Source organism: Myotis daubentonii, chromosome 3, assembly GCF_963259705.1.
Source record: "Myotis daubentonii chromosome 3, mMyoDau2.1, whole genome shotgun sequence".
Lineage (NCBI taxonomy): Eukaryota > Metazoa > Chordata > Mammalia > Chiroptera > Vespertilionidae > Myotis > Myotis daubentonii.
The window spans coordinates 31,789,856-31,814,983 of record NC_081842.1 but is presented as its reverse complement, the minus strand read 5'-3'; the positions used below and the strand labels follow the sequence as shown (position 1 = coordinate 31,814,983).

General features: G+C 40.3%; 1 protein-coding gene and 1 non-coding gene across 2 annotated transcripts in view; both read left to right on the top strand.

The window, feature by feature from the left end:
* The window catches only part of SLC7A14 (solute carrier family 7 member 14), a 104,428-nt gene that overhangs the window by 16,726 nt on the left and 62,574 nt on the right, over nucleotides 1–25,128 (top strand). The window lies entirely within an intron of this gene.
* On the top strand, nucleotides 24,025–24,131 carry LOC132232025 (U6 spliceosomal RNA). Its single transcript, XR_009452189.1, has one exon. It is a non-coding gene; the product is annotated as a U6 spliceosomal RNA (small nuclear RNA).

The window sequence follows — 25,128 nt, the reverse complement described above, 5'->3', positions numbered from 1 at the left end:
GGTTCTGTATTAACCTCCAAAAGACCAAAACATCGGTTATGTCCCGAAGGAGCTGACCACTGTGTGGCCTAAACTGTGAAAGGACTTAGGGTCACAAGCTGTATTTTCAGAAGTAGCATTAGCACCAATTAAGTCTTGGAGAATTAAGAGCTAAAAGCGACAGAAGGAGCATGTTCTTGCAGGAGAGAGTGAGGGGAAGAAGGGTTATAAGACCCAGGAAAGGGTACTAATTTTAAGGACTTGGATTTGAAGGTCCATGCAGGAGGGACAGTGGATATAGGCCCACGGAAAGAGGGGAGTTGGAACTGAGACCCTCTAGTTAGATCCAGGACCCTCAAAGGACCCCACTCTCAGTGAAATGAGGGACTATAAGAATCCTACCCATTGACCACTGATCATCATGGACAAGAAATCCTTGCATAAGAAAGCAAAACCTCAAGCCTTTCCATGAAAGGGTTTGGAGTCCAGAGTTATACTACTCACATGGTATAAAAATCCCAACCCTGAGGATTTAACATAAAAATTGAGCCATAGATACCTATGAGTCATCTGATTAAAAAAAATGCAAAACAACTCTAAAAGGATACTTCCACAATCCAGGCCAGATGGGATATTCAAAAGAAGACAAATTCCACTGATTAGCTCTCAATCAAAAAATTGTAAAACATATAAGGATATATTCCCCATGATTCAGAATGAGTAAACACAAAGAACTGGAGGTTAGCATCCAAAACCTGAGATAACCAAAAAATCTGAAGGAGACTAGAAATAGGTAAATTTAAAGTAATTAAAGAGCTAAAAGAAAGGGGGGGAGGAAATCACACAAAAACGATAAGATGTCATGAGGGAAAAAAATAAACTGGTTTGAAAAAGAACCAATTGAATATTTAGAAATGAAAAATTATGGTCATTGAAATTTAAAGCTTAAGCAGAAGATTACACATAGCTAGAGAGAGAATCAATGAACTAAAAGATAGATTTAAGGCACTTGTACAGGATGCAGTAGAGAAAGATACAAGAGATATAAATATGAAAACACCATTAAGAGAATAAATGAGAAGGCCACGCATTTTCAAATAGACATATCAGGAAGAGAGATCAGAGAAAATGTGTAGGCAACAAAGCTTGAAATTACAATTTCTGTGAAATTTCAAGAATTTCGTAAGTATATGAATTTTCGGGTGTATGTATAATCACCCGTTCTCAGCGGGATAAATAAAAATAAAATCATATATGGACAAATGTAATAAACTTCAGAATCCCAAAGACAGGAGGAAAAAGTCTTAAATGTACACAGTGAATATAAAAAAAAAAACCTAGAAAGGAATGACAGTTGAATCTCAGCACACTTCCAAAAGCAATAGCAGAGACCAGGAGACAACAGAATAGTATGTTCAAAATGATGAGGGAGCCCTGACTGGTTTGGCTCAGTGGATAGAGCGTCGGCCTGCGGACTAAAGGGTCCCAGGTTCGATTCCGGTCAAGGGCATGTACCTTGGTTCCAGGCAAATCCCCGGTTGGGGATGTGCAGAAGGCAGCTGGTCGATGTTTCTAACTCTCTATCCCTCTCCCTTCCTCTCTGTAAAAAATCAGTGAAATATATTTTAAAAAAATGATGAGGGAAATGAATGTCAATTACTGTACTATACACTCTAAGAGTAAGGCTGAGATAAAGACATTTTTTAACAAATACTGAGTTAATCACTAAGAGGCCTTTAATGAAAGAACAATTAAAGAATATTCTTACAGAAGAAGGATATTGAACCCAGAAGAATCGTGAACAAATAAAGAAATTTGGAAACGTGTGTGCAAACAAGTTTCTACTTGCCAGAAACAAACAAACAAATAATTAGGATAATGATCATGGCAGTCGGGACTTAAAAATGAGGTGGGAATAAAATTGTAGGCAACAATAATGTTGAAGAGTGAGGGAAATTGCTAAGAGCAAAAAAAGTTAAAGGTACTTGTTTCATGCAGAAAGTAGCCAAAGATATTGACTAGCTTTATATTTTAAGTCAAACATGTTAAGGGTAACTAACAAAAAGAATAGATTGTATGACAACCACATGAGTAGAAAGAAAAGTTTATTCAGTACTATAGAAAAATAAGAAGCAAAGAAAAAAACATGGGAAATACACAACACAAAATAATATAATGGAAAGTAGTCTAAATATTCTAGTAATGCAATTTTAATGTATAGGCTAAAATAAAAAATTAATTGAATACAATGTTTCATTGGATATTAAAAACATTGTCTAACTATGTTCAGGATTTTCTCCTGTTATTAAGAAGAAAATCACAGCCCCACAGCCCCACAGCCCCACAGCCCCGCAGCCCCACCTGGCACCCTGCCTTGGCCTGGCGCCACCTGCTCACCTGCTCCACCATCCCGCTGCGGTCCCGCTCTCATCAGGGCCCATTGGGGCCAGCAGCACTTCCACTGCCGCCCGCTATGTTCCACACTGCTCCCTGGTGGTCAGCGTATGTCATAGCGAGCGGTCGAACTCCTGGTCGAACTCCCTAATTTGCATATTAGGCTTTTATTATATAGGATGGGTGACTTAAAGCTTTATCCCATCTAAATTACCTCTTGAAACAAACTTTACATTAGCTGTCAGGGGTGGAGAAAAACAGCACTGGAGGTCTACAATTGCCATATAATTTTAGCATCTTCATTCAGGTTCTTTAAACCAACCTTCATCAGAAAGAAAAATCCCTTTTTAATTGTAGGATTCTGCCAGCAAAGTAAATGAAATAGTTTCAAGTCTCTTTGATGCCATAGCAAAATAAACTTAGAAATTTTTTTAAAAAAAGAAAAGAAAAGAAAACCCACAAACCTGGAGAAGATATATTCAATGCATACAACTAATGAAAGATTAGTATACATCATGTGTATTTTCAAATTTCTACAAATGTATAAGAAAAGAACAAACAACAGTAGAAAATGTGCAGTGATGAGGAACAAGGAATTCACAGAAAAGGAAACCCGTATGGTCAAATAACATATGAAAAGACCTACTCAGCTAAATGAATAATCAGACACAAATTAAACCCAGTGAGGCAAGTTCAAACCGATCATATAAGCAACAGTTTTGAAGTCTGATAACAGTTTTGAAGTCCGTTCGTGAGGATGTGCAGAAACAAGAAGTCTTACGCATGGCTAGTTGAAGTATACACTTCTCCAACCACTTTAGAGAGCAATTTTGGCAACATCAAGTAAAGTTTGGCAATATCTAGTAAAGTTTGGCAATATCTAGAAAAGTTGCTAAGACCCCAGCTGCTGGGAGCCGGTCCATCCTTGCTGTTTCAAGGGACCTGGCATATATGGCATACGGTTCTTAATATGTTTGCTCACCTTCTTGGCGCTGTGTTTTAACCAAAGTCACCTCTCCGAGAAAGGTTGAATCCCCAGGTAGGGATTTTCCCGTGAAGTTAGGGAGGGAATAAAACCCCTCAACTAAGTGCCAGGCGGGTAATTAATCCCTTTAACTACGAACAATCATGCTTAAACTACATAATCTTTTCTCCCTGGAATGGAGATAAGAAACGCCCTAACCTTTGTAATAGAGATTGATAGGATTGAATCAACTGGTATAAATACAGTTGTAACAAGACAGAAAGACTCAGAACTTAGAACAGAGAACCTACAGACAGAACCTACACAGAACCTACAGACAGAAGAACTTCGCTGGAGAGAACATGGCAAGGGATCCTGGACTGAACCTGACTACAGAGATTGGCAGGAGAACCTGACTGGAACCTGGACACTGAACCTGACTGGAGAGCCTGGACAGAACCTGGCTGGAGAACCTAGCGAGGGAACATGGCTACAGAACCTCGCTGGAAATCCGAAGCAGAACCTCTCTGGAGATCCAGACCAGAACTTGGCTGGAGATCCGGGCTAGAGATCCTGGCTAGGTTGCTGATCAACTGAACGCTGTCTCCGTGTCATTCCTTCTTCGCCGACTCCGTCCACACCTTTGGGAACCCCTGGAAAGGATTCCCCTAGGTAAGCCCCCCCCATTGAGAACCCCCACATTCAGGACGGATAGGACTCCACCAGGGTGCTACAGACCCCCCTATAGAGGATAAGTAGGGTAAGAAGGTGGATAGTACAGAACTTAGATTGAGAAGATGTGCCATACTGAGTCCAAAGAAAGAAGACTCTGTATTGATTCTTAGATTGAGAAGATGTGCCATACTGAGTCCAAAGAAAGAAGACTCTGTATTGATCTTTAGATTAAGAAGATGTGCCATACTGAGTCTAAAGAAAAAAGACTCCGTATTGATCTTTTAACATATATGTTTGTTAGCAGAGGAATTAAGGTTACTCCCAGTCAGACAGAACATTTTATACAAGAAATACGTCCATGCTTTTCTGAGGAAGGAAAGGTGCCAGAAAGGTAAATGTAGAGGCATGGGAGAAGGTAGGCCCAAGGAGCCTTATCCTTAACCCCACTGCAGCCTTTCCACCCCGGGAAAGTGCAGGATTGGCAAGCTCTCCCTGGGATGATAGATCAGGACTCAGGTAATAGCGGAAAGCGCCAATCCTACTCTTAAAATGGATATAAGAGAGCATTTCAGGTTTTTCTTTTTAATGCTTGCTTTTAAAAAATAAAAAAGGGGGAATTTGCTGGGAGCCGGTCCATCCTTGCTGTTTCAAGGGACCTGGCATATATGGCATACGGTTCTTAATATGTTTGCTCACCTTCTTGGCGCTGTGTTTTAACCAAAGTCACCTCTCCGAGAAAGGTTGAATCCCCAGGTAGGGATTTTCCCGTGAAGTTAGGGAGGGAATAAAACCCCTCAACTAAGTGCCAGGCGGGTAATTAATCCCTTTAACTACGAACAATCATGCTTAAACTACATAATCTTTTCTCCCTGGAATGGAGATAAGAAACGCCCTAACCTTTGTAATAGAGATTGATAGGATTGAATCAACTGGTATAAATACAGTTGTAACAAGACAGAAAGACTCAGAACTTAGAACAGAGAACCTACAGACAGAACCTACACAGAACCTACAGACAGAAGAACTTCGCTGGAGAGAACATGGCAAGGGATCCTGGACTGAACCTGACTACAGAGATTGGCAGGAGAACCTGACTGGAACCTGGACACTGAACCTGACTGGAGAGCCTGGACAGAACCTGGCTGGAGAACCTAGCGAGGGAACATGGCTACAGAACCTCGCTGGAAATCCGAAGCAGAACCTCTCTGGAGATCCAGACCAGAACTTGGCTGGAGATCCGGGCTAGAGATCCTGGCTAGGTTGCTGATCAACTGAACGCTGTCTCCGTGTCATTCCTTCTTCGCCGACTCCGTCCACACCTTTGGGGACCCCTGGACCCGCTGGGGCAGGACCCCAGCACCCAGCAACTCCAACCGCACACATGTACGGAAACATATAGTATACAGCAAGGATAGTCACTGTGGCATTGTTTGTATTCATTGTGAAAGAGAAACAACCAAACTGCCAGAAATAGGCCAATGGATGAATGAATTAGTATTTTCAGACACTAATATACCAGAGTTAAAATAGAATATCTAGATCTAGAAACAGATAAATCTCAAAAGAAAAATTTGAGTGAAAAGGTTGGTAATACGTTTAAACATTTTAAACACATATCAAACAATAATCTATGTGGCTTCAACATCTGTGATGAAAAAAAGAAATGTTTTAAACATCCATGGGAATGATGCATACCATCTCCAGGACAGTGATTACCTCTATAGCATGTCAAAAATTCCCAACGAGGTGCGGAAAGGAGAAATTTTAATCAGGTGAACAGTTTGCAAACCATGGAGACACAGCCTCTGGTAGAAGACCAAAAGTACCTTCCACTGAGACAAGGGAGAGGCCATCTTTCATAAAGTTTTTCCCAGTTTCCCAAATTTGGTGCATTTTATACAAATGAGGTTTTCAAAACATACATTTCTGATTGGTCTGAATTGTGCAATTCTGATTGTTTGGTATCATGTGCTCTGATTGGTTGGTAAAAAGGCAAATGAGGATGTAATGGTGCCGTTCTGATTGGATGGGCCAGGTCTCAGTCCATTGATCACAAAAGGAAACCAGGAACTTCCATACAATGGTTGACTCAAGCAGAAGGAGCAGTATAGGAGTTTGAAAGCTTAGTTTATGGCTTTTTCCAAAATGCAAAGTGCATGGGATACTTGTCAGCCATAGCTGCTAGACTCTGGTTATGAATTTGGGCCCTTTTAATCACAATGAATCCCTTTAGACACATGTCTCCTCGGGATTCACAAGAGAAAGAAGGAAGAGAGGAGAGTGGAGAGCCTTAGCTATTAACTGGTATCTTTTATTTCTTTTCAGAGAGAATGAAAGCAAACATGTTAAATAGAAGTGGCTATAATATCGCTTTCTATATTTTTGCCTATTCCAAAATCTTTCATAATTTAACTTTTTTAATATTTGCTTTTAGAGAAGTGGCACTGTGCCTGGCCCCATATCAAGGCAGCAAGATGGCCTTGGTAAGGTCAGGGGGATTAAAATGTTCCCAACAATTCTGAAAGAGAGTGGAGTTCTGTGGAGGTTACAGTTTCATGACCAGAGCTAAAGAATGATAACACCATCAGCCCACCCAGGCAGGACTCTCACACAACTTGACCAACCCAATCCTAATCTTGCTTGTTTCTTCAGGATGAGATCCTGGCAGCTCAGCCATCAGTGCTTTGTGATGGAATGAAGTTCTTCCCAGTTACGACTGATCCCAATGAATGACTCAGGACCGAGAGAGGTGGAAAAGCCCCAGCCAGTCCTTCTCACCTCTGAAATGCCAGTGGACTGAAGGGTTTTGGTTTAATCTAATTGTTAATTACATATTGTGTGAGACCAAAGGCCCACTTAATAAAACCAACCTCAGTGTGGTTTCCCAAATGAGAGAGAGAGAGAGAGAGAGAGAGAGAGAGAGAGAGAGAGAGAGAGAGAAACTCTGTATGTTGTTAGTTTAGTCTATTTGCTTGTTTTGTTAATCCAGGTATTAGAATTTGTAATTTTAAAAAAAAGATCTATGGCATTTAATTAGAACATGGATTAATCAATATCCCTTTTTTAAATAGAGCAAGCTAATGAGTGTTCAGGGATTTAAAAAAAGATTTGGCAGAGAAAAATAACTAAAAATTACTCTGGGAATGCTACATGTCCTACATAAAAACAATTTAAAAACTGGTATAACAGTAAGTAATAAATTATAGGTCTTCTTACTTTGTAAATTTTTATAATGATAATTATTTTATAGTAACAAAAATTTTAAGGAACCAATTTGTTCTACTGATTAAGAGGATTATATCTTTTCTGGTACCCAGGAGACAATCTTACAATTGGCTAAGAAATCAGTTTTAATTTAATACCAAGCCACCTCCCTAAAATATAAAATAATCATATTCTATATTTTCCCCCTGAACACAATTAGAAGTTGAAACAACGCTTTGAAACCACTGTTTAAATGGGGCCTCTCATCAGTATCAATACTGGCAATTGGCAAGGACATATTAATAATTTTGTGAGGTACAAGTTTAGAAAGCACTGTTTGTCTTCTATGGGGTTTATGGAGACAGTTTTCATACAGTTAGACTCCTATATAAACCTCCCAAGACAGTCACTGAGTCAGGCAGCTACGAAATCAACAGCTCAGATCCTTCATCAGAGCAGGGCCACACACAGGGAGAACTATTTATACCAGGACTAAGCACTGTTATAACAGGAAGGAATTGCCACTCCTTCTGTTTAAGGTGCAAGAAGAAGCTTAAACAAGCCATTCCCATACTAAAACCTTATATTTATAGCCAGCGAAAAAGCCCCGTCATTGAAATCCAACTTTGTAATTCTCCATTCAGAATGACACCGTAGGCAAAACATCATGTTTATCTCTGTCATTTGACATTTTTCATAGGAAGTGGATGTGAATTTTATTTGATTTCCAGCCACACCGTCTTATTACTGTGCTATTCACATCGACCAGAGGGATCTGAAAATAAAACTGGCTATTTGCCCAGATACCTTGGTGTACAAAACACAGCAAGCTAGAGTAGAATGGGGATTTAGAACTTGAGAATTATAAATCTGAGAGGAAATTTATGTAGCCAATCCCTCCCACACCACCCTATTATTTTTTAAATTTTATATTCTAAACACCAAGGCTTTGGCTTCCCTGCCTGAACTGGACTGCTGCACTTTCCCATGGCTTTAGCCACAGGACAGGGAAGTACTGACATGACCCAGGGAAGCTCCTGTACTCCAGTGAGTAGTACAGCCCAATTTCCCCTGGAGAGTTAGGACAGACCAGCCCAGACAATACAGTATCCTCTCCCTTCCCTTTAAAAAAAATAATTTTATTTAGTGTAGTTGGTATACAATCTTATATTGGTTATATTAGTTTCAGGGGTACAATATAGTGATTCAACATTTTTATGCCTTACAATGTGATCACTCCCACTAATTCTAGTAATCATTTGTCACCATGTAAACTTAAAATATGCTAATTAGACCAAACAGCAGAACTGTTTGTGCATCAGGCCTCTAGTTGACTATATTCCTCTAGTTGACTATATTCCCCTTCACTTTTTCACTCATCTCCCCTCCCTTTCTGGTAACCATCCCTTTGGTTTCTGTGTCTATGAGTCTGTTTTTGTTTTCTTTTGTTTGTTTGTTTTAGATTCTACATATAAATGAAACCATATGGTATTTTCTTTCTCTGCCTGATTTATTTCACTCAGCTTAATACCCCCTAGACTAAGCATGTCAAACTCATAGCCTGCAGGCTGCATGCCTCATTTATTTGGCCCGTGTTAGCCTTTGAGTTTGACATGCTTGCTCTAGCCCCACCCATGTTCTTGCAAATGGCAAGATTTCATTCTTTTTTTATTGCTGTATAATATTTCAGTGTGTGTGTTTGTAAATATGTGTGTGTGTGTATATTACATTTTCTTTATTTATTCATCTATTACTGGACACTTAGGTTGCTCCCATGTGTTGGCTATTGTAAATAATGCTGCAGTGAACATAGGGCTGCAAATATCTTCAAATTAGTGTTTTCATTTTCTTTGGGTAAATACCCAGAATTGGAATTGCTGGTCAAGTTACTAACTAACTATTTTTAGTTTTTTGAGGAATCTCCAGTTTGTTTTCTCCACATCGTTGCCAACACATGTTATTTGTTGACTTTTTAATAATAGACATTCTGACTAGTGTGAGGTGGTAACTCATTGTGGTTTTGATCTGCATTTTTTCTGATGATTAGTGATGTTGAGCATCTTTTCATATTCCTGTTGGTCATCCCTATATCTTCTTTGGAGAAATGTCTTTTCATGTCCTCTGCCCATTTTTCAATTGGATTGTTTATTTTTTTATTGAGATGTAGGAGTTTCTTATATGTTTTGGATATCAAAAGCTATACTTATTAAAACAGTATTGTACCGGCCCCAAAACAGACACATAGATAAATGGAACAGACTACAGAGCCTAGAAATAAACCTTTGCTTATATGGTCAACTAATCCATGACAAAGGAGGTAAAAATATACACTAGATAAACAGCAGTCTCTTTAACAGTGGTATTAGGAAAACTGGACAGATCCATACAAAAAAAAAAATGAAACTAGACCACTCTCTTACACCATACACAAAAATGAACTCAAAATGGGCTTAAAATTTAAATGTAAGGCCTGAAACCATAAAACTCCTAGAAGAAAACATAGGCAGTAAACTATTTAACATCAGGCTGAGTATCTTTTGGATATGTCCCCTCAAACCAGGGAAACAAAAGCAACAATAAACAAAAGGAACTTCATTCAGCTTCTGTATACTGAAGGAAAGCTTTAACAAAACAAAAGACAACCTACTGAATAGGAGGACATATTCACAAGTGATATATTCAATAAGAGTTTGATATCTTTCCTTCCATTTTGATTCAGAGGCATGAGTCTTGCACAAGATTAGAAAACTATTAGTAAGAAAGGGAGGACTAGAATTCAGGGCTCTTGCTTCTCAATAAATAGTAATAAACATTTACTGATACGATCAACTTGCATTTTCTAAACAAGCTCCATGGAGCATCTCATTTAATCCTCACAGTAATACTTTTAGGGAACATGCTAGTATTACCCCATTTTACGGAAGGAAAAAAAAATCAAACAGATGTAGGAGCTCAAGCTACAAGATCACATGGCTGGCCAGTGACAGAACTGGGATTTGAATGGAGGTACTTAGAGGCCGATCTCCACTCTTATCCAACAGGTCATACTTTCTTCTGTTCCACACCCCCATCTAATGACATTTGCACTACACAGACGAGAGCAACTAAACATGAGATGTCTGGGGCCTTATCCCCCTCATCTCCTGCCCCAGCACCCAGGAGAATGCCTGACACAGAATCAGCACTTGTTGGTAAGGTTTTTATAAATGAGATTGAACTTCTGTAGGTAACGAAATTAGGCAACTCCAGATGCACTATTCCTAAAATCAATATGGAATTACATAACTCAGAGACAGTTTCAAATGAAGGCTGATTGAAAACTTTCTGGCTTGAAGCCATAATATTTTTAAATAAGAGAAAGGTTGGTTTGTGGGTTTGTTTGGGTTTATTGCTTTAGCAATTCCAAGGTGCCTGGACTGTGATAAGCATTTACATATATTATTTTATATTATTGCTCGCAACAACCTTGTATGATAGGTGCTGTTATTAGTCCCAATTGACACATGAGAAAACTAAAGCTTGGAGAGCTGGAGTAAGTTTCCCCGAGATCACACAGCCAGTAAGTGGTAGAGTCAGGGATGTCTCTAAGTGTACACTTTATATTTATAACCATAGTCTGTGTTAATCCAGCCATTTGACCTTCCCCCCCCCAAAAAAAATCTCTTTAGTAGTTTGTTAACGTAAAGATTCATGTTGAAGACTCCAGACCCTCAAGCCAGCTGCACAGAATGAGCCTTGGGGCCCAACAGCTGGGAGGGGGATGGCACAAAGGCCGTGCCACCTCAGAAAGGAGGCCAGGCCAAGCTCCCTAGAGGGCAAGGTTCTGCCCTTTCCTCGGAGATACAGGCATAAGGATCTGAGCAATGCACAGGTAGCAAACATTTATGTTCATTATAACCCAGCCCTCCCCAGCCACACTTTCTCCTTTACTGGACCCAGCTCAGTCTCTCTGCCTCTGCTGGTGGGATACCTACATCTCCCCACCCTCTCCCTGTGGACTAAGCTCAGCTGAACAGCAGAACAGCCCATTATTATCTGGGAAAGTGGGCTCCACGTTCCAAAGGATGAACTTACCAGTGAACCCTCATTCCACGTCCCATTAGAAAGTCCTGGACAGCCTATACTCAGGAAAGAGACCAACCAGTTCATCCCCCAAAAAGCAGGGAGTTAGTACAGAAATACCGTGAACAGAGTTGTGCTCCATAAACCACCTGGAACCCACGGGCAAGAGCAGGCAGTGTGCCCAAGAAGCCTGGACCAACTCTGACTGACTAGTACTGAGAGATGGGTGAAAAGAAAATAACTTCTTAAGGGACCAGAAAGGCCCCAAGAGCACTCTGTCTTAAAAGAAGCTCCCATGTATTAATTTATTCCTCTGGACACTTCCAGGGTCCTCTTTTGTTTTTCCGCTTAGTACCTTAGTGTTTTCAATTTTACCTTTGTTACAAAGGTTGTGATGGGAGTGAGGGAGAGCCTGTAGGCTATATTTCAGTAAGTATAATGTCAATCTGGATATAATTTACCTGAAAATTCAAAGAATTGGCTTCCTTTGATGTGTCTGTGTCTGTCTGTGAAGGGGCAAATTCAATAGCTACTTCCTTTAGGTTTTCTGAGGAATGGCCTGTGTCTAGATTCTGCTATTAAAAGTACACATGCAGAAAACAGGCTTATATGGTAATTCACCATTCACTGTGCCAATGCTGAAAAAGAGGATCCATGCCTCCCTCAAAGAATAACCCTAGTATGTCAAACATCCAGAGCACAGGATGCCTAAGTGATTTATTGAAACATGCATTACAATAAGAGCTATGACAATTAAAGACCACTATTACACAGAGCCCTGCACAATTATCCAGTGTAGTCCTCCCATCAACCCTGCAAAGTAGGCATGATTTACAGAAGACCTGAAATCCAGAGAGGTTAATGACCTCTGTGCAAGGTCACACAGAGGAGAAATTGAAGCGAGGATTGAGGGAATGCAAATATCATGGACTTCCCAACTTTCCGTATTGCCCCCAACAGCTAGGCTGCAGGCCATCCTGAGCCCTGTAGGAAATCAGTGACCCAGACAGGAAATGGGCTGTGATAGCAACTATTCATGAATATCACATCCTAGACATGTTATTAGCTAAATTCTGAAGCCACAAAAACCATAGAATGACATGTCTAAGTGATAATATAATTCAATGCCTTATTTTACAAATGAAGGAAACTGCTGAAGGAAATTGAGACACAGGAAGATGAACTGTCTTTTAATTTAACCATCATTTGTAGTGCACCTACTTTCGGCAGAACTTTTTGCCAGTTGGCACAGGATAGGCACATATTTGGTAGGGGAGATAAAATACTCCAGTTATTAAAATAATAGACAGAAGAGTTATGTGGCACCATCTTCTAGGAACCTCTTCTAAGCAAACATCAATAATGTGGTTAAAGATTTATATGCAAGCAAGTTTACTTATGACAGTCAAAATTTGATAGAAACCTAAATGTCTAACAAAACCAACAATAGATGAATGATTACAACTATGTAATGGAAATTGAACAACCATTCAAATTGTATTTTATAAGAATATTTCAATGATCTGAGTAGTGTCCATAACATAATAAGTAAAAACAGCACAATACAATATTGTATGTACAGCTTGAACATAATTTTGGACCATTTTGCACCAACATGTTAGTAAAAGTGGCTAATTTTAGGCAGTGTGATATAGGTAATTATTATTTTCTTCTTTTCACTTGCTGGGCTTTCCAAATTGTCTACAATGAGGCTTATGAAAGTATAACTTTCCTAATTAGCTAAAGAAACAAAATATTTTTCAAAGCGCTTGGCAGCCCCTTCAAAGATTACTTTCACAGGAGCCATGTGAGAGTAACAGAGTATATGACTGGAAAGGTAGGCAAGAAAACTGCTAAGAGTGCGAACTTCATTTGTTTTGCATCAGGGAACTGTTGATGGTTCCTGAGCAAAAAGGTGATGCCCAGGGTTGGGCTTTCAGAGAAGCATCCACCAGGGGGTCAAGCAGAGGCTGATGGGGCTGTCAGCGTGGTCAGGGCAGCTGCGACCCATGAAGGTTGAAGTGGGTGAATGCTGTGGGAAAGAAGGAAGGGAGCCGTGCTGGAGAGGCTGCCCAAGCCTAGCGCAGGCCTTTGTGAAGTTGGAGTAAAAGCCTTCATTCGGGGGAAGGAAATGTTGACCATCAATTAAAGGAGAGGTTTCAACATAGCCCCTTGGACTTCATTCTGAATAAATGAAAAACAGACATAGAAGAAAAAATGTTGAATTAATAAACCTTGACAAAATCCATTTCTCCTTCCCTTAAAAAGCCAGGAGCTGCCATCTGACTCATGGTTAATTTCATTCTGGCCATGCTGAATTACATTACTGACGTCACAGGAGTGCAGGGCAAGATGTAATAGAATCAATACTCTAATCACTCCTAGCCGTGCCCAGCACAGTCCCTGCACAGAGGGGAGCTGGGAAACTCCTCAGCATTCTTCATTTACCCTCTTCTTGCGCTTGCCTTTTTCTAACTCAGTTCCGAAATGTGCAGTTTTCCCCAGTGACTATCAGAGCCACACTGAGGAGGGGTTAAATACTGGAGAGAAACGAAGTGACTGGAAGCGTGTGCCCGCAAACATTCACAGTGCCATCTGTAGGAAGTGGACTTCGTGGTGATGGATGTTGCTTCCTTTTTATTTAGCCAGATGTGAGGTGACATCTCATTGTGGATTTGATTTGCATTTCCCTGACAGTTGCTGATGTTGGGCACCTTTTCATGTACTTGTTGGCCATTTGTATGTCTTTTTTTGGAAAAATGTATTATTCAGATCCTCTGCCCATTTTCCGAATGGGTTATTTGCTGTTGAGTTGTATACTTCTAATACATTTTGGATATGAACTCCTTATTAGAAAAAAAGAAAATAAAATTAATGTATATTAATTTTAGAAAGAAAACAATAATTTTATAATATCAAATCATGCAAAAATACATTTTAACAATAGATTGGGCATCAAAGCTGTAACAGGAGGATTGGTGTCGGGGTTGACTCCAGTGACAATGTTTGCAAACAAGTCACTTAAAAGGCAGCAGTTGCCACTTCAGACAAATGTATTCTCCTGACTGTTCTCTTTTCAGGTGTCCCCGCACTGTGGCTCCTTTTAGGTCCCCAGGGCTGAGCCTCATCTCTCTATAGCCTCTGCTTATCTTCCATCGGACATTTCCCCTGATAATTTCACCTGGGGCACTTGGGTTTTAACTGCCTCTTTCCTTATGGAACAAAAAGGTTTTGCCCTATTAGAGGATTTTTTAGTATTTGGAAGACTTTCTGCTGATGATGATAATGATGATGGTGATGATGATGATGTTTTAAACTGGGAGCTTCCTTCCCTACCCCTGGAACTGCACGGACAGACCCCTATCTTTCTTCTCAAATAGAGGCATGTGTATTATACAAATAAATGGCAATACATCTTCATGAGCTGCAAGGCTAATCAGTGTCTCCAGAGAACTGGAGAATTTCCTCAGGAAGAACTTACACCAATGCATTCTCTCAACCAAAATTCACTGGCCCCCAACAGTGGCCAGGCAGTGCGCTTGGCAGGGAGGTGGAATCTGGGGGTGCCAAGATAAACAAGGCAGGGCACTTAGGGCCAGTGGCAAAAAAAGAGAATCCAGCTCTTGCATTTTGGGATGATAAGGCCAGGATGGAGGTCTCCTGAAGACACTTTGGGAGCTCAAGGCAGGGCCCCACCAGCTGGAGAAGAGACCCACAAGGCTGTCAGCGATGCTGACGGAGCTGGTTCTGAGGGATGGATGTGATTCCCAAAGGGCCGTCGGTATGCCTGATGGAGGGGCAGCACATAGTGGCAAGGCCAGATCCATAGGCCAGGTGGTGTGCAGGACAAGCTGGAGGGTATGGAGCTGATGGGCCATGTTGGAAAGTTTGAACTTCAGTTCACAGGGCATCAGGAGCCATTGAAAGTGTTCAAGGGAGGAACAGCCTGAGAGAGACACGTGTTTTAGTAATGTGGGAGATGGGCTGGCGGAGGCAGAGAAAGGAATAGGTTGAAGGGTACAGAAGGTAACTTTAGAGAAGAGGCTCTCGATGGGAGCATTGCCTCCTGAGGGGTGTTCTAGATATTTATGAGTTGTTTATATTGGGAAGCACACTGGCATTCAGTCGGCAGGGGCTAATAATGCTAGATTTGCTCCAATGAGCAGCAAACCATAGAGGAAGAGCCAGGAGTGCAGAAATAAACCCTTACATTTATGGGAAATAGATTTTGACAAAGGTGCCAAGATAATTACATGGGGGAAGAGTAGTCTTTTCAACAAGTGGTGCAGAGGCAACTGGATATCCACATGCAAAAGAAGGAAGTTGGGCTCATTTTATATATAAAAATTACCTCAGAATGGATCAAATACTTCAATGTAAGAGTTAAAACTATAAAAATCTTAGAAGAAAACATAAGCATAAATCTTTGTGACCTTGGATTAAGCAACAATTTCTTAGATATGACACCAAAAGCATAAGCAACAAAAGAAAAATGAATAGATTAGACTACATTGAATCCAAACACTTTTGCATTGCTATTATACCATCAAGAAAGTGAAAAGACAGCCCATAGAATGAGAGGAAATATGTGCAAATCTTATATCTGATGAGGGTCTAGTATCAGGATATATATTTTAAAAACCCTTACAACTCAACAATAAAAAAACAACTTAATTTTTAAAGTGGGCAAAGAATTTGAACAGACATTTCTCTAAAGGAAATATACAAGTGACCAGTAAGCTCATGAAAATATGCTTATTAATTATTAGGGAAATGCAAATCAAAACCACAATGAGATGCCACTTTACACTCACTAGGATGGTTATAGTAAAAGAGACAAATTGAGGCTGCTAGTTGCTCCAGCCAGGAGACCTCAGCTCTAACTACATTTTGGGATCACCTGGGGATCCCTTTGACATCACTGATGTCAGGCTCCCACCTCAGGCCAATTAAATATAAATTTCTTGATACTGAAACTGGACATTGTCATTTTTAGAAGCTCCCCAGTTGACTCAAATGGTTCTAAATGATTCTAAAGGACTGAGAACCCCTGGGAGTTTAACTTCAAAGACCATGGAAATCTATGCATTGTCCACCGGAATGTGATACTATTCATGGTCCTACAGCCCTTGCCACCAATACTAGTTCAAGTCCTAGTTTAGGACGACCAACTAGTTCAAATACTAGTTTAGGGAGAAAAAAATTGAACTAGAGCCGTGGTCGGCAAACTGCAGCTGTTTGGTCCCTTGAGTGTGGCTCTTCCTAAGCCTTAGGAGTACCCTAATTAAGTTAATAACAATGTACCTACCTATATAGTTTAAGTTTAAAAAATTTGGCTCTCAAAAGAAATTTCAATCGTTGTACTGTTGATATTTGGCTCTGTTGACTAATGAGTTTGCCGACCACTAGAGTGAATGTTGATCCATATCATCTTCTGGAGCCAGCTGTCCATCAGTGTGAGGGGCCTCCCCTACGGTTGCACGCCAGGGAACAGCATGGTTTGACAGTGGGATTGCTCTGGAAGGTGGCTTGGGAGTAGCAAGAACTTCTGTTTAAAAGTACAATGCTAGAAATCATATTTTGAGAAATTAGGAAATGCCTGCTCCTTACTCCTTTCTCCTTCTCTGTTCATACCACCATGTGAACTAATTCCCTCCAAATGAGTCAGTGGAAATAAGAACACTAATTTACATCAAGGTTCGGGATTTTTAAGTACTATCAGGTTGGCCATACCTCATTTAAGATCCAAGACGTCCAGAGTACGTCACAGGGGGATTAGGAGCATCGAGGAGACCTAATCACAAATGCCCTTTCTCCCCATTTTTTCAGCGTCTTAAAAGTGTCCTCTTCCCAAGCTGCTTGCCAGCAGACTCCTGCTTTCCAGGTCACTGGAAATACTGGCACGCTGCTCTCCACCAGGAAACATTAGATTCGGCCTCCTCTGTCTGGGAGCTGGTGAGTCTTCATCTCCAGATAAGACAGCGATAGTATTTGGTGATCAGATGGGCAGGCTGCTATCTGACAAAGTAACAGCATTTCTTCTCTTCTAATGCCAAAAAGGATTGCCTGGGTGCTTTAAGCCTGGTGCACCAGTTTTTAAATTTGGTTTTCCGTTGTTGTTGCACAGAGGTCTGTTTTCTCTGTTCATGCCCGATGATTAAAGTGAGATTTCCTACTCAGATCAGTTCGAAGTCACTAAAGGAAGATAGAAGAAAGGCGAATCAATTAAAATGTGAATAGTTGTTGAGAGGTTACTGGGCACAAGAAACTGTGTTTGGCTCACCAGGGTTTAATATAAGATTGGTTTATTCAAAACCATGCTTAAGAAAAAGTGACAGTCTCCCAAACCATAAATGATTTTGTATTTTTTCTTTAATAATAATATTAGTTAATGTGAACCTAATTGAAAGAAGTTTGGGGTGGGGGTGGAGGGGAAGCTGTGGAAATGTCAAATTAATAAAATGTGAAGTAGATAAAACTTTAGTGCTTTTAACCAAAGGCTGTTTTGATTATGCTGCATATATTTTGTTCCCAAGGATGGAAGGATTGTGGTAGATTGGAGGGAAGAATAACCGAGAGAGACAACAAAAGAACAGTTTGGGATAAGCCCTTAACAATGTTAAGAATGAGTACACCACCTACTACCAAGTTATGCTGTTCCACTTTGGTCAATTAAGCTCTGCTGGGCCATGCCACATCCCCCACACATGTAGCATGACGTTTTGCCACTAAGTGCTGTTCTACTGTTACTGCATTAATAATAGAGGAAGGGAAAAAGAGACTTCGATAGGGTGAAGGAAGAAAGATATGCTTTCTGATCCTGTTTGGAAAGAGATGAAGAGCCAGAAGGATGGATGGGTTGTAGGGAAGAAGGCTGGGATAGGTGCAGCTCTGACGACCAACGCATGTGGCTTTAGAACCTGACATCCCGGCATGTCCACATTCTAGTTTTAGAGCCTTGGCTACATCCCCCAAATTCTCTGACACCCAGTGTCCTGTCCTGTGAAGGATACCACCACCATTCTAAAGTTATTTTGGTAGTTACTATGCACAGACTTGACAGCTGTGTTGTCTGGTATAATAGCCACTAGCCATGCAAGGCTATCTAAATTCAAATTAATTAAAATTAAATAAAATTTAAAATTCAATTCTTCAGTTGCACTAGCCACATTTCAAGTTCTCGATAGCCACATGTGTCTATGGCTACCGTACTGGACAGCACAAGAACATTTCATCATCATAGATGACTCTGCAGTACCGGGCTGCTCTAGATGGTCCACCGCCCTGGAGCTACACTGCCTGGGTTCAAATCCCAGCTCTGCCACTTAGTAGCTGTGTCACTTCGAACAAATGCTTTGACTACTCTGTGCCCTCTATCCCTCATCTTTAATTTGGAAGTAGTTAAAAGTAATATTTCCCTCACAGGGTTGTTGTAAAAATAACATATATAAATCAGTTAAAATCATGCCTGGTACATAGTAAGCATCCTGTAAGTGATGTAACTTTTCAGTAAAGGTTACCCAAGATAAGATATGGGCAGCATCTGGCACATAGGAGAGCATGAGTCAATATTTCTACCTCAGATGTGCAGACATAGAAGACAGAGGAAAACACTCTTTTTTATGCAGTACTAGAGGCCTGGTGCACAAAATTCGTGCATGGGTAGAGTCCCTAGGCCTGGCTGGCGATCAGGGCCAATCAGGGCCTTCCTTCCTCTCCCTTGCCCTCCCCCTTGCTGCCAGCTGCTGGCTGGAGCCTTCCTTTATTCTGCGCCACTCCCTGGTGGTCAGCACATGTCATAGCAAGTGGTCAAACTCCCAGACAGTCAAACTCCTGAGGGGACAATTTTATTATATAGGATGATTTGCATTTTAGACATATAACCATTTAACATATCAGCTTTTAACCTCATAATAAAAGATCCCCTCTTAGTCTATTTTACCCTTTATCTACTTACAACAGAATGAAACCAAGAGTTCAAACTAATAGGGTACTGTTTCAGTCCTGCGATGTGCCTCAAGGAGAGTTCACTCCTTTTTATTTGGGGATTTCTCACTAACAAAACAGAAGGGGGTCCTGGCCAGACTCAGACCATAAGCAGGAGGATTTATACTGTCAGCACTTGCCTACGGCAGATGGACCCAATTAAGCATCCTCAAGCCCAGACTCTGAACACAGAGGGTTATTTGCTGGGATAGCCTTCAGTAGTCAAAATATAATACGCAATTTGGCCCATCCCCTTTACCATTGCACTTGGTTCTAGAGAGATTGTGTGCACTAAGAATAGAGGTCCATGAACTCATGGATCTCAGTGATACAGAACATAGTAAAGTAAGCTCTCCTTGGGCTGATTCTAAACATTGGGCATCATGGCCATCTCTTCCAGAGGAGGCATAAAAAAATAGGTGAGATCTGGGCTGATGTCTTCTGAGGAAAAGGAGGAGGTCAATGGCAGCAGCCTCAGACAGGCCACTCCCAGCATGGGTCAAAGTATAGAGATGACCAAAGAGTTTAGATGAACCTGAAAGTTTATAAACCATTTGACCCTTTGCCTTAAGGCATATTTATATTCTTGTTCATATTTGTCAAGCTGATTCTCCTTTTTTTCATGTTGAACTAAATAGCATTTAGTCTCTTTTTCCCCTTTAGACCACCTTTTCAGCAAAGACATCCTAGGATCAGCATAGTGGAGACTTATACTGTCTAACACATGGTCACATCTAAATACCATTGTGATTCCACTTAATAGTAGACACCATATTAAGAACTAAAACTGTACCAGCAGTGAGAATCTTACGGAGGATGTGTTATTCCTTTTAAAATTCCATTATACTGAAAAAGAAAAAAAAATCACAGTAGCTTATTCCTAAAAGAATGATACGAGAGTTCCATGTAACTTGTATATGACATAGACACACAAACCATGGTCCTCACTGCTATAAAAGGAAATGAGAGTGAGGAGGACTTGGACAACTGTGTTGAATGCCTCTGACAGGTGAAGTGAGAGAGATGAGGGTTTTAGCACTTTAGTGCATTCATTGAATTTAGCAACAAGGAAACCATTGACCTCAGCAAAAGAAGGCACATGCTCATTATTCTGGGATCTTTTGTTTTGTTTTGAAAAAAAAAAAATTTTCTGATTTTAAAGGAATACATGCTGACCACAAAAAAGATGAATATAGAAATCACTCCTAATTCCACCATACATAGATCCATACTTTTAATATTTTAGCACATGAATGAAATTGGATCATATTTCATGCACAATTCTATATTCTTTATTGTTGTAGTAGCTTTAATTTATTATATCTTGAGTAGTTTTCACGTCCACAAATATTATTTTAGAACAATATTTTAATGTTTGCTTACTATTCTATTCTTTGAATGCCTTATAATTTATTAAACTCTGTTCCTATTTTTGAACACAGGCTGTTTCCAATTTTTACCACTATACATAAAACTGTAGAGGATACCCTTGAGAGAAAACTTTTTTGTGCCTCATTATTTCCACATGATAGGTTTACTTTCCAAAAACATGTATGTCAGTTCACACTCCCTCCACCATCAGTGTATGGAAGGAAGCATCACTTCTTTGACCCCCTCCTCAGAAATGAGTATTTTTATTTTTTTGACCTTTGCTGTATTAATAAGAGAAAATGTCCCCTTTTATTTGGCATTTCTTTGACTACTTGTGATAATGGACATACTGTGACATTCTGTTAACAATTTATATTTGCATTGACAGAGGCACCTTAGTGTGCTCTGTGAGGAATACATTTGAACTTAAGAACTTGCAATCTGGGAAATTTTTAACTCAGCAGCTTGGAAGCAAGCACTTTTCCGTTGAATAGCTTATAGGTTGGAAATTCCTTTAGAAGTCCCCAAGTGAAATCTGGCATTCCTCTGTGACTTAGGGCTATTGGCATTGAAATATGCTCTCCCAGCTTTCAGATTTCCTGATGAAATGGCTTGATAGTCGAAGAAACCTGCCTCTGGAGAGGAATTCTCTGGGCTGTGAATTCAGAGTGTACCCCTGGGGCCTGCAGCTCACAGATCCTGTGTAGGTGCCTTCCTCAAAGTAGACTCTGAAGCTAGAAATGAAGAGGGCAAAGCAGAGCTCCATTTTTCAAAAACGTATTATATTCTTAGGCTGTCAAAGTCTGTGATTTAGGAGATTTTTATTACTCTAATTGGGTAAAAGACTATTTGAGGTCTCCAAGGAGCTACATGGAATATCTACATCAAAAAGTACTACATGGGATGTCTACACCAAAAAATACAACTCTAACCTTAACTAAATTTTAATAATTTCAGATTAAAGATTTTAATACTATAATATTGTGGATTTTTAATGGTCTTCCCTTGAGTTAATGAATATAAAAGGATCAAAAATATATAGAGATGATTTATTTATAGTTAGAGAAAATGTTTAATTTCCCAAAGGGAAATTAAATGCATAACAGCATTCAATGAAAATAAAGAGTTTTCTCATTTGTAAAATCTGAGACTTGAATCAAATGATTTCTAAGGTTCTGTCTTCTTTGATTTTATACACAAAGAGTAATTAACAAAGGAAGTCATTTACATTGCAATATATGTCTCAAGATAACAGGGATTATTACAAACTGTGATTGTAAATGGTATCTTTTATAAAGAAATATTTTATGCCTAGTACACTGTTTTAGTTCTATGGAGAAATTATTTTTTTCTACAAATATTTGTTGATTACCTACAGTGTACCAGTCCCTGCTGTGATCACTGGGGAGTCAGCAAAAACCGACACAGACAAAATCCCTACCTTCAAGGAGTTTACAGTCTAGAGGGAGGATACAGATAATGAAAATATAAATAAATGGCAAATGGTGGTCAATTACTCAAAATATAGAAGATGATAGATGATGATGATGATGATAGATAGATAGATAGATAGATAGATAGATAGATAGATAGATAGATAGATAGATGATAGGACATGAGGGAAGGAGAATGAAAGACAAGGACTACTTTTAGCTCAGCTGGTACAGGAAGGTCTCCCTCCACAGAAGTGACATTTCTTCTGAGAACAGAATCATGAGAAGGAGAGAGTCATGCGAAGACCTGGGACAAGAGATTCCAGGTAGAGGAAACAAGTGCAAAGTTCCTGAAATAAGGAAGAGCTCTCTGTGTTTCAAGAACCAAAAGGAGGTCACCATGCTGAACCAAGAGGAATGGTGCTGGGAGATGAACTTGGAGATGAAGTAGACACCATAACGTGTATTGCCCTGTAGGCTAGAGTAAGGAATCGGGATTTCATTTTCTTTGTGGTATAAAACCATTTGGAGGGTTTGAATGAGATCCTAGCCTGTGAGAGTGAAACAGTCTGTGCAAGGCAATTTAATATATACTGAGTTGGGGGTTCCATAGGAAATCAGAGGAGAGGAGGCCCAAGTAGTTAACATGCATGATACCATGCAGAGCCCTGCAATCTTGGACCTGGGGTCAGTGGGAGAAAAGAGTGGGGGGGGGGGTCAGGCCTTGAGTTCCTCCCTGACTTGGGTGCTAGAGGAGAAACGTGGTACTTCAGTGCTGAATAACCAGATCTCTGGACAAGCTTCTCTCACTTCTCTCGCTGAGTAGACATTCTCTCTGGTACACGTTCTCTTGAAAGTGTTTTCACAACAGTTTCTGCCAAATAAATAAACAGATTATATTCTCAACCCCTGGAGTGTTGACAAACAGGGAAGCAGAATGGGAAATGTTTTTTAAGCAGAAATATTGTCCCAGACTAGGTAAAAATCAATCCTCCTAAGGTGTGTTTTTTTAATTATTTATTTCAAGCAAATAAATTTAAGATGACTTCTTACTGTACTGTTTTGTTCTGCTTGATGTCAGAATCAGGTGAATTTTGGATTTATTCTGGTTGTTAAAGAAAATCAATATTTATATCTTTACAGAATTAGGTGTGGAAATACAGGAACGAACACAACAGAGTCTCTAAGTTTATACCTCAGATGCATAGACTTCTACTTGTCCCAGGAAAAAAAAAAGGCCTCAAAAACAAAATACAATTGCTTTGCCTAGTATATAGCATGGAGTCAATGAGATGAGTTATATAATGGTCACAGCTCTTCACATCCTCCTTTATGAGAAAAGAATATAACCTGGCCCTTTGCCATGTGACTAAAATGCCTTCTATGGGAGGGGTATTCAACCCAGCCCATTAACTATGGGCTTGGTCATTTGACTTACTTTAGCCAATAGAAAGTCTGTGAAAATGCCACTTCCACCAGAAGCAGAAGAGGCGTTGCTCATTCCCACCAGTCCTTGTTCTTGGCCTGAGCCAGGAGAGAACCGCACGTGTCAGGTAGGGCCTGCCCTCCAGAATCCAGAATGAGCAGACATGTGGAGTCTCGCAGTCCAGACTGACAAAAAGACCTGAAGCCACTCTACAGCCTGGAGCAGAGTCACAGCAAGAGATAAATGTCATTGTTGTGACTTAGGAAATTTGAGATTGTTTGTTACTACAAAAGCTGATTAAGGCACTCAATAACTTATTAGAAACAAAGAAACAACAAGCTTTGAAAAGGGAAGATGAATTGGTGTGATCTCTTTTGCATAGCTACTCAGTTGTCATAGATTCAAACTCACCTTTAAAGACATTCCAAGCAAACCAAAGCCAGCTGTATCTGAGATTCCACACGCAATATAAATGGACTAGCAGTTATTACATTGTTAAGTAATATGGTGGGTGATCAAAAAATACCTGAGTGTTCGCTCCGGCAGCACATATATTAAAATTGGAATGATACAGAGAAGATTAGCATGGCCCCTGTGCAAGGATGATACACAAATTCGTGAAGTGTTACATATTTAAAAAAAGAATAATAACACTTGAGATGGGTTTGATCTATCAAACACTTAGCAAAGATATAACTGGGGAGATCAGTAATCTGGAAAATCAGAAACCCTGGCTTTTAAGCCAATTATATATCGGAATGAATTTGTCAGGCACCAACATTGTATGACTTAGGAGAATGCACGTGCACACACACACGCGCGCGCACACACACACACACACACACAGCAAGGCATCTTCCCAACCACTCTGTCATGGTCCAGAAATGCCAAGCATAATAAACTGCGAGCTGCCCATGTACAAATCAGAATGTGATTGGACTAGAATCTGAAACATGTAAAATACTGCTGGTCATTAAAGAACTGAAGATGTTTAGTCTGGGAAAGATAAGACTCCAAGAGATATGTCAGTTGTCTGCAAAAACTTAAAGGCTTTTCCTGTAAGCAGATTAGCCCTCATTTGTACAGATACAAAGAGCAAAACAGGGCACAACAATAGAGAGTTCCCAGGCCACAGATCTCAATTCAATTTACTAGGGTGCTTTGTTAGGGCTGGGCAGACGCTGAGATTCAGACACATCTGACCTGTATCTGACCACCAGTGTAAGGGCAGTGTGACTGACAGGCCAGTACACCCACAGTGAGGGGCACAGGCAAACACAGAGCCTTATCTGGCAAGCTCAGAAGAACTAGAAGAGCAAAGGAAGCAAGGACCTCAGCAGAGCCTCTGCCATCAAAGACTCTGGCTGAGTGAGCCACAGGCATGAAGGTCAGAAGGGGGTCATGCTTTAAGGGATACAGTCATGACTATAGGTGAACCCACCATGTCCCAGCCACCCGATGGTGTGTGTGCATCTTGGGCAGAAAAGCCAAGAGTATAGAAGAATGAGAGGAGGTATAACCCCCAAGGGCCCAAGAAAATCTGCTGAGATGCCTCTTTGGATAAAACACAGGGAGGGAGAAAGCCACTCTCTGCAAACATGGGGAGGGTGAGCATGAGTCCCAGGCAGTGAAAA